The following is an 11281-nucleotide window of genomic DNA, read 5'->3' on the forward strand; positions in this document are numbered from 1 at the left end:
GCTCCGACATGCTGAAGTAGTAAGTCACATACATAATTCCATCCATGAAGATTATCGGCCTTTTGCTTTTATTGAGAGGAAATATGTCCAAACGACTGATGAAATTTTTGGTTTCTTCCTTTAGAGAGGCACGTGTTTCTTACATCATAAATTAAATTAAATTTGAAATATGAACTTCTCTCAAGCAATTTCAATTTAAGGATCGCAGCGCCCCCTAAATATTGCCTAATTTATGGACGGAAGCCATGGCCGGGAGAAGTTTTCTTGGTGTTACCATGCATTTTTAGACGGTAGTCAATATCCATTGTTATAAAACCCATGCAGTCTCAGCATGTTGCTGGGAATTCAAAAATTATAAATTGTTTATCATCATTGATTAATTGGTCCGCCTCTGTGGTGTAGTGGTTAGCGTGATTAGCTGCCACCCCCGGAGGTCCGGGTTCGATTCCCGGCTCTGCCACGAAAATTTGAAAAGTGGTACGAGGGCTGGAACGGGGTCCACTCAGCCTCGGGAGGTCAACTGAGTAGAGGTGGATTCGATTCCCACCTCAGCCATCCTCGAAGTGGTTTTCCGTGGTTTCCCACTTCTCCTCCAGGCGAATGCCGGGATGGTACCTAACTTAAGGCCACGGCCGCTTCCTTCCCTCTTCCTTGTCTAGCCCTTCCAATCTTCCCATCCCTCCACAAGGCCCCTGTTCAGCATAGCAGGTGAGGCCGCCTGGGCGAGGTACTGGTCATTCTCCCCAGTTGTATGCCCCGACCAAGAGTCTGAAGCTCCAGGACACTGCCCTTGCGGCGGGAGAGGTGGGATCCCTCGCTGAGTCCGAGGGAAAAGCCGAACCTGGAGGGTAAACAGATGATGATGATGATTAATTGACCTTTTTATTTTACTACCAGCTATCCAATCCGTGAAAGACTATTTCCTAAAGGACCTTAAAAAGCGATTCGGTCAAGTCGAGCAGTTGTCCATTGTTTTCTAGGTTCAAAAGATCCTGCTACAAATAACAAAACCGCCGGGCTGAGTGGCTCAGACGGTTGAGGCACTCGCTTTCTGACCCCAACTTGGCAGGTTTGATCCTGGCTCAGTCCGGTGGTATTTGAAGGTGCTCAGATAAGTCAGCCTCACGTCGGTAGATTTAATGGCATGTAAAAGAACTCCTGTGGAATAAACTTCTGGCAACTCGGCGTCTCCGAAAACCGTCAACAACTATTTAGTGGAACGTAAAAATAATAATAATAATAATAATAATAAAGCCATGAATAAAATTCGAGCTGCTATCATGCAAGACCATTTTTTCCTCTGCAGGCACACATTCAAGTGAATTGTATGAAGATACAACAAATACCAGTGGTTACGACTTCTAGAATGCTCATAAACAATTAGCTCACGGTACGGAAACGCAGAAAATATCACAGCTTCTGAATGATGAACTGTTAGTTTATATATCTAATCCGGTATGTTCCTTGAACAAGAATCCTCTAATGTAATGGGAAGATATGAAAACAAACTTGCCACGACTGTACAAGCAAACCTCATAAGCATGTCGTTCAGTTTGCTATGTCAATAACATGTGAACGCCTGTTCCCGAAGGATGGTGCTGTAATCACTCCACTGCGAAATCGTCTTTCCTCAAAATACGTGGACATGCTTATTTACTTTAAGTAGTGTACCGGATAATGAATGCTTCTAAGTATTTTATATGGCTCATAATTTGTATAATGGGGGTCTACTAATATATTTTATTAGTAGACATTTTCATACTACCGGGCGAGTTGGCCATGCGGTTAGGGTCGCAGAGCTGTGAGTTTGCATCCGGGAGATAGTGGGTTCGAATCCCACTGTCGGCAGCTCTGAAGATTTTTTTCCTTGTTTTCTTATTTTCAAAAGAAAAAAGGAGCCAAAAAGTTAAAGGTTTTCATAATATATACATTAATTATTTTTAAAAAAATAGTACAATGAATGATTCTAAGTGTTTTAGTTTGCTCATGTTTTGTACGCCGAAAGTATACTGTACTTATACTTTTTAACAAGGATGAAAACATAACCTCAATATTCTTTATTTTGTATTTTAATTTACTTTTAACATGATTTCCATACCAAATTTTAATCGCTATATCTTATTATCTTCATTGTCCGGCTCCATGGCTAAATGGTTAGCGTGCTGGCCTTCGGTACAGGGGTCCCGGGTTCGATTCCCGGCAGGGTCGGGAATTTTAACCTTAATTGGTTAATTTCGCTGGCACGGGGGCTGGGTGTATGTGTCGTCCTCATCATCATTTCACCCTCATCGCGACTCGCAGGTCACCTGCGGATGTCAAATCGAAAGACCTGCATCTGGCGAGCCGAACTTGTTCTCGGACACTCCCGGCACTAAAAGCCATACGCCATTTCATTATCTTCATTACTTTTTTATTTCTTGGAAGTCATATGATCCCAAATTTTAACGAAATTCATAATTCAATATCCTTGTATTTTCGGGAAAAGTAACAACTGATATCGAAAGATATCGATATTTTATTTTTATAATTTGTTGTTGTTGTTGCTATTTGCTTTACGTCGCACCGACACAGATAGGTTTTACGGCGACGATGGGATAGGATAGGCATAGGAATTGGAAGGAAGCGGCCGTGGCCTTAATTAATTTGCCTGGTGTGAAAATGGGAAACCACGTAAAACCACCTTCGGGGCTGCCGACAGTGAGGCTCGAACCCACTATCTCCCGATTACTGGATATTGGCCGCACTTAAGGGACTGCAGCTATCGAGCTTGGTTTTTTAAAATAATTTCTTCATACCGATAATTTAATTCAATACTGATATCGAATGAAATATCGTTATTTCAGTAGGATCAGAACGTCCCTACGCATGGCTGCTGCAGTGGACAAGGAGTCGCCTGGGTATTACGCCCACCTGCCTTACACAAGAGATGTCGCGCTTGCCGAGATATCTACTCGTTCCATAGCTTTACATTTCCCCTTGCATTACTACTACTGTCCGCCTCTGTGGTGTAGTGGTTAGTGTGATTAGCTGCCACCCCCGGAGGCCCGGGTTCGATTCCCGGCTCTGCCACGAAATTTGAAAAGTGCTACGAGGGCTGGAACGGGGTCCACTCAGCCTCGGGAGGTCAACTGAGTAGAGGTGGGTTCGATTCCCACCTCAGCCATCCTGGAAGTGGTTTTCCGTGGTTTCCCACTTCTCCTCCAGGCGAATGCCGGGATGGTACCTAACTTAAGGCCACGGCCGCTTCCTTCCCTCTTCCTTGCCTATCCCTTCCAATCTTCTCATCCCTCCACAAGGCCCCTGTTCAGCATAGCAGGTGAGGCCGCCTGGGCGAGGTACTGGTCATACTCCCCAGTTGTATCCCCCGACCAAGAGTCTGAAGCTCCAGGACACTGCCCTTGAGGCGGTAGAGGTGGGATCCCTCGCTAAGTCCGAGGGAAAAACCGAACCTGGAGGGTAAACAGATGATGATGATGATGATTACTACTACTACTACTACTACTAATAATAATAATAATAATAATCATCATCATCATCTGTTTACCCTCCAGGTTCGGCTTTTCTCTCGGACTTAGCGAGGGATCCCACCTCTACCGCCTCAAGGGCAGTATCCTGGAGCTTCAGACTCTTGGTCGGGGATACAACTGGGGAGTATGACCAGTACCTCGCCCAGGCGGCCTCACCTACTATGGTGAACAGGGGCCTTGCAGGGGGATGGGAAGATTGGAAGGGAGAGGCAAGGATGAGGGAAGGAAGCGACCGTGGCCTTAAGTTAGGTACCATCCCGGCATTCGCCTGGAGGTGAAATGGGAAACCACGGAAAACCACTTCGAGGATGGCTGAGGTGGGAATCGAACCCACCTCTACTCAGTTGACCTCCCGAGGCTGAGTGGACCAAGTTCCAGCCCTCGTACCACTTTTCAAATTTCGTGGCAGAGCCGGGAATCGAACCCGGACCTCCGGGGGTGGCAGCTAATCACGCTAACCACTACACCATAGAGGCGGCCCTAATAATAATAATAATAATAATAATAATAATAATAATAATAATAATAATTCGCTGGGGATACGTACCATTTTGTTTCAGTAAGTAATACGGGATACTACATATCCAAACGGAGGGATGATATCCTCAGCACCGTAATCCGCAAATGAACCAACCTGAAGAAGTCTAATCCAAAGCATTCCTGTTGTAAAAGTCTCCACGCTATGCATTTCTTTCCAAACTCTTGTGGTTTCCCACATGTAGAAGTTATTGTCAGTTACTTCCTCACCTGGAGGGTGTAATTCAATGATAAACTCTCCAAGAAGTTTAAGCGCTTCTTTGACGAGAACATTTACATAACGTTGAAATCGACTTGGAAAAGTGCTGTTGAAGTTTGGCGCCCTCCTGATATATTCATGGAACTATTATTAGGAGTGTGAGGAAGCGCTCATTTTCATAAAGTGGCAAGTGACGGAGTGAAGAATGGACAAGTTTTAATTAAGGGCTCCAGGTTTATCTTCCAGCAATTTGAACATTCACAAACTTGGTTGCGTTCTGTATGTTTGATTAAGAAGATTAATGTTGGCTTAGCTTCTGATGAAGTTAATCTCATTTTCAATACTGTGATAGACTGAACTTACGGGACGATGCTCCATCGGTAACACGTGAGTATAGAAAAATAAATAATCTATAGTATGCGTTTTAGGGTAATCAGAGTTACAGACAGTTTACTTTCCACTTGGTGCGTCCGGATAACATACGATTCGCGTGCATAGTTGTCCGGATGTTACATATCACTTCTACGAAATAGTTTTCAATATTGTAAGATACAGGTAACAAGTCCGTTTCTATGATTGCATTTCTGTAATTTGATTATTATTATTATTGCAGCGAGGGTACACCTTCTCCGGCCAGTTGAACTTGTGTACTACAAGATACTTTGGTTTTCTACTGTTAGATGTCTCTATCATCGCTTTGATTGCTCCCTCTAGCGGGATGAACTCTAATTATTTTATAAAGAAATGTTTATTTCCGCAGTTGGCTAAACTTAGTTTTGAGGGTTGCGTAATGTATCAAAGTTGTTAACATTTCGGCTGGTGCCTTCTTCAATAGTAATCAACCTCTCAGAAACTTGTAAATATTTTCTCTAGCCAATTAAAATTAGGTTTGTGTACAGGAGTCCAACCTATCAGTAAAGAGTTCTGGAAGCTCCCCCTCAAGTATAATATAAAAGCTGGGCGCTTTAGGGCCGTATTGTCTGAATTGCTTTAGTGTGAGGAGGGTGTATTGACGTGAACCAAGAGGAAGGACCAGCAACTCACGGTAATGGCAGAATTTTCATAGCTATGTGATAGCTCCTGCGCATAGTTTAAGGGGAAGATTTCAACCTCTTTTATTTATGTAAAATTCTAAATTCGGTGGTTTAAATGTAGAATTTTTGGCAAGTCTGAAGACTCTATCCTATTCCCTACAGGGAAATAAGTAATGTAAGGGAACAAAGAGTGATTACCCTCTGTCAGTTCCCATTCAACTTGGCATGGGGTGACTACAGTTTTCAAAATCTCTACATTTCCTTAATCATACATGGCTTTAATATTTCTTACTTAGTCACCCCGGTGTGGAATAGGATTAGCCTCTGTATCATTGGGCCATAAGCCTTATATAGGGTTTTAACTATTTCTATAACGAGTCCAAGTGTTTCGCCTCTTGTCTGTTGTTTATGGCCAGCCATGTTCAACATTTTCTTTTTACAAGAAGGCCATTTAGTATGGGCAATCATGCCCCTGTTTATTCGGTAATTGATTCTGGTGTTGGTTCCCGTTAGGAACCGGGAGTTATAAACTGTTGAGCGATAGATAAGCCCACACCGGGGCTTCTTGGTGTCAATACTTTAATTGAGGACAACCGACGAGTTGTCAGGTGTAACTTTAGTGCGCCATAAGGAATTGATGCCTCGGCGAGGCTGGACTATAGTACCTTTCGGAGTGCAGATTCCTATGTCGTACAAATAATCGGAGCAAAACATGCTCTTTGTAAAATCTTGTTCCTGTCAAGGGCAATAACACTCCTTTCTATGTAAATCAACCAAACTGCTATCGATCGTAAATTTTCTACTTGATTTTCGGACTTGTAAGTCCTTATTATTTTAAAGTTGACGAGTTCATTAATATTGTTGTCACCATTCATATTTATCATTTTTTAAAATTTAAATAGGAAAGAAATAAAATATCAAAATTTGTTGTGTTAAATTCTGCTCTATTTAATTCCTTGTCCACCTCTTCACCCCAGTCGCTTGTTATCCCTCTTCAATTCACGGAAACTCTGGAACAGTTATTATTATTGTTGTTGTTGCTAGTGGCTTTACGTCACACCGACAAAGATAGGTCTTATGGCGACGATGGGATAGGAAAGGCTTAGGAGTTAGAAGGAAGCGGCCGTGGCCTTAATTAAAGTACAGCATCTGCCTGGTGTGAAAGTGGGAAACCACGGGGAAACCATCTTCAGGGCTGCCGACAGTGGGATTCGAACCAAGCTCACAGGCGCGCGTTCTTTACCACACGGCCAACTCGCGCGGTATTATTATTATTATTATTATTATTATTATTATTATTATTATTATTATTATTATTATTATTATTATTATTATTATTATTATTTTGTGTGTGGCCATTTCTAGCTTGGTGCATCCTTTGGTAAGGCAGAACTTTCTACGAGGGTGGGTGGCGTCTGCGAGGAATGAATGGGAAACTACGTGTTAGTGTGGTGGTGTAAATGGAATGTATTTAAACGTGCTTCATTTGCCAACTGTAGGCTGTCCTATTTGGTTGAGTCACAAACCTGCTGGCCAAAAGACGCGCTCCGTATGATGCATGACCTGTTGAAGCACAAAGATCCTTCACCTTCTAATAGTTACTGTGCCCATAAACTCACTATTATTAATGGTTAGCTTTAACATCTTTAATATCGCCGCAGGAGCAAATGAGAAGACTATATGTGATGAATTTCCTTTTTCTCCAATTCGGGCAGCATGAGTTCCCCCTACCTAAACCATTTTTATTTATTAATGCTGCTTCTTTTTTTCTTCCTTCTCTGTCGCTTTTCTTATACCTTGACAGGGTCACGGAGCCGATATGTGCCACATATGTGGATTTGGCCCAGTTTTACAGTGGTTGTCCTTCCTGACGTGAACCACGTGTGTATTTTCCTTTCTGCCGGAATAGCAAACGGGGTTAGCACTGGGAACCAAACGGCCATACTCTTCATTAAGATACAGCCACCAGCATTTGCATATTGTGAAACTGGGGCACTACGCAAAACGAATTTTACGGCTGCCGACAGTGGGTTCGAAACGACTATCTCTCGAATGCAAGCTCACAACTATGTGACTCAAACCACGCAGCCATCTCATTCGCTACCTTGTTCATAGGCTAAAGTTTACTTCAAACAAATAACAGATGGCTTATCATGGAACTGGTATGGCTAACATTTACTAAGGAAACTGCCAATAGTAAGTAAGAGCAAACTATATTAGAAACAAGGGACATCGGCGAGTTTCCATACACCCAACTGTACTTGATTACCGTGTGTGTGTTTTGTATTGCTTTTAGTGATCTGAATAGCACAAATAACGTATAGTTTCGCTTTCATACCCACGTGAATGTTTACTAGTAAGTAACGAACTACAGTACTCATCGTGATGTATGCAGTTAGGAGCCGACATTATTGATGGAGAGCACGCTCGGCAATTAACCAAGCACACCTGCTAACCGGCTGAGTGAATGAAGTCCTTCACTTCCATTCCACTCACGTCCTGTCATCAATTGTGTCTGTAACGTCGTAGACGAGGAGATGTCCCAGCTCAGCCCAAAGCCATCAAACGTAGTTTACGACGTCCAGGCAGCGACGCACTTCAGGACATTCTGGAAATATATAGTAGCTGACGTTTCTATTGTTATCACCGCCTGAGTCCAAGAACAATTTCTTGGGCCAAACTCCATAAAAGTTACTCTTTTCATCAAAAATATTTTTCTTCCTAATGTTTCTCGTACTACACAGAGGCACGATGTAGTTTTGAAAAATACAGTCAAGATCCAAGAATAGTGATTTCCAATAGTGGTTTTTCTTACCTAATGTTGGCAGAAACTCCTTAACATTTCTCGGCTACACCAGCTCCTTGACGATCCAGTCTCTTAATGGTTTAAAGTAAATGTCGACTTACAAACACTAACCTAGGTACAAAGACCATTTCTAGGTAAGAAGTGAAACGGAAATATTAACGAGAAATTGAACCTGATTCGCTGAAACCCACTGCATATCTACACCATACCTGTCGAACGATACTCAGAAGACGTGAAAAGGGTTGTTCTCTACAGTAGCTCAGACACACACACGCGCACGCGCCGCAGCGAGCCAATCAGGAACGATCCAGGCACACAAGGCTAGCCCTTTCCGAGATCACTCTGTTATCTCACTGGAGCCTCCCGGTAGTGGGATAAAGAAGAAGAAGTCGAACCCAGATCACTCGGAATCTACAGGACTCTGGAGACTTTGCGAAGTATCTGGAAGTTCCAGCCTCCCCATTTAAGGCGGGCTGGATGAGTCAAGTGGTTGAGCTTGAGGTGAAGAGTGCTGCTGTAGTGCACTGGATCAGTCATTGGACAGTAATGGCTGAGAGCTGTCATTGCTGTGTGTATGTGTGTACTGACGACGAAAGTGGTTCAGTTTTAATTGAGGAGTCAGTCTCTCTCTCTCTCTCTCTCTATCTCTATCTGTGTGTGTGTATTTCAGTCTCTGTGGACTGCAGTGAGTGTTCTATACGAGGAACTGATGCTATCGTTCTATTATCTCTGTCATCAAGGAACTGGGACTCCCGTGTCCAGCTGCAGTGAGCGAACGTGTGTCTCTTTGGTGCAACGTGAGAGAGGTTGGCATAGGACAGTAAACGAAGTTTATTGCGATTGTACAGACAGTATACGACATACATGATTATGATACTGTGTTTTGCGCAAGCTGTAAACTACGTGGCTGTGATAGCGTACAGTGAGAATAATTGTCGAAGTGACAGTTGTGGAAGAGTGTGTGATGTATAGTCATTGTTTTAGTTTGTATCAGATAGAGTTAACACCTAGGGGAACTGAGTAGTGAGAGTAGAGAGCGTGAACTGATGTAATCATGTTTACTGTGTAGTGTAAGTTGTGGTCCTGGTATCTATGTAGTTTATAAGCAATTATTAGTACTAGTTGTAGATTTCTAACACTTATTTATTTATTTATTTATTTATTTATTTATTTATTTATTTATTTATTTATTTATTTATTTATTTATTTATTTATTTATTTATTTATTTATTTATTTTGTACCATTTCATTGCCCGATTTGCGTCATGAGCGGGAGTTACATCCCTAATATTTGCCATGCATCGCGATAAAAATGACGGAAGTTATATAATGAAAGAGTATATTCTAGAGAGAAAATGCAGATATAACAAGTCGAGTAGGCCATGAGTTAATATTGCGACGATCAGACCTAAGGAATCCAAATGGCCGTGAGTAAAAAACATCAGATTGTTGTCCCGTGTAATAAGAAAAAAAGACTTCACCTTTAAAAAAAATCGTATTGATCATCGGAACGAAACTGTAAGCAAGAATCGGTATACAAGAAAAGAAGAGGTTGAAATCGGAGAAGAGAACTGCTAGTAGTATAATTACGGCGGTATATAAACCATAAATACGAATTAAAAGCATCGGGCGTGAAAGAAGTGAAAGGAAAGAGGAAGACATCGCCCCGTAATAGTTGCCAATACGAACTCATAGCTGAAATCTTAAAAAAAAATTAGAGATCGGCAGGTTATTGTTCAAGCTAGCGACAAGCAAGAAATACTTAAAGTACTGCACTAAATATTGCATCTTGACGAATAATTTACTAGAGAGATAAAATATATTCAAAATTATTTATTTCCTGTCTGGAGAACGCATCTAATGCTATCCTTCATTATGTTTCCATCGCATGTAATCGACGGAGATATTATGGCTGAGTAAACCAAGTGAATGGGGTCACAGTCCGGTGGGAGCCCTTACCAGCCATCATCCACACCCGAGGCCAGTCACCAGCAACCAACGACGACGTGAACCGCAACTCGAGTCGGGAGCCAAAGGAAATCCAGAATGAAGACCATCCCAGTCGAATAACGAAAACAAGATAAGTCAAGTTCCATACATTTATTTTTCGTAGTTAAATTACTTATATTTGGATGAACGATGGTAAATGACTACTTTAATATATGATTGTAGTATGGTTAATGTTTAATTCTTCAAGATAAAAGTTCCATGAATAGTGTCATTAGAAAGGAATCCGTATAACTTCTTTAGGATATGGAGTTAGGTAGTCTTTGACATCTCAAATCTATACTCAATGAGTAGGAATGCTTGTTTATTTTATGTGAAACTTTGAAAACCGACGTTATCAATGTGATTCTGAAGATTTATGCCTTTCATTGTGTAATTCAACTCCAGTGCAATGCAGAATGGTATAAGACCGTCTTCTAGATTAATAGAACTTAATTTTACGATAACTTGACACCAAAAGTAAGTAGAACCTGAAATATTAATACATGCGTTCTTTTGCTGGGAATAAGTGATTGCTTGTGTTACGGAATACTGTAAACCCATGATGTGCGATGAAATTATGTGAATGGAATATACGTATACTGCGCCATATGTAAAGCAACGAATGATTTTGTTATATGGAATCGTTGTTATGATCGATGATTTTAAGAGATTATAGGCTAAAATAATGGATATACGGAAGTGTATAAGTAATGAGAGATTGTTATAGAATGCGTATTTGGTGAAATACGACTACATTTGAGCAGTTGGTAATATTTAAGCAACATAACGCTAATGTTAGGTTATAGTTGATGTTTTCGTCATGTGAATTAAGTACCGGTATACGAGGTCGGGTTATATGGCACATGTGTACGATTGTAAGAGGTTAATGAACTTACAGGCTACTTGTGGTGTACGGTCGTCGAAATTTATATCCTAAAAAAAGGCATTTACGATTGAAAATTAAAAGTTTTTTTTGAAGAATCTCACATAACAAGCTATGCCCAAGTTGATTTCCTGTCAAGCGCATGTTTGGAGGGAGGAAACGTCTCCATGACTTAAATGACTGCTGCCCGTAAACAGATAAATTTCCGATACCATTTTCTGTCTTAATTTCGCGGAAAGATGATTGTTTATGAAGGGAAGTATGGCATTCCTAGATGTTTGACTAGCTTGTTTGCACATGTGTGTT

The sequence above is a fragment of the Anabrus simplex genome, chromosome 3 (genome assembly GCF_040414725.1).
Source record: "Anabrus simplex isolate iqAnaSimp1 chromosome 3, ASM4041472v1, whole genome shotgun sequence".
Classification (NCBI taxonomy): domain Eukaryota; kingdom Metazoa; phylum Arthropoda; class Insecta; order Orthoptera; family Tettigoniidae; genus Anabrus; species Anabrus simplex.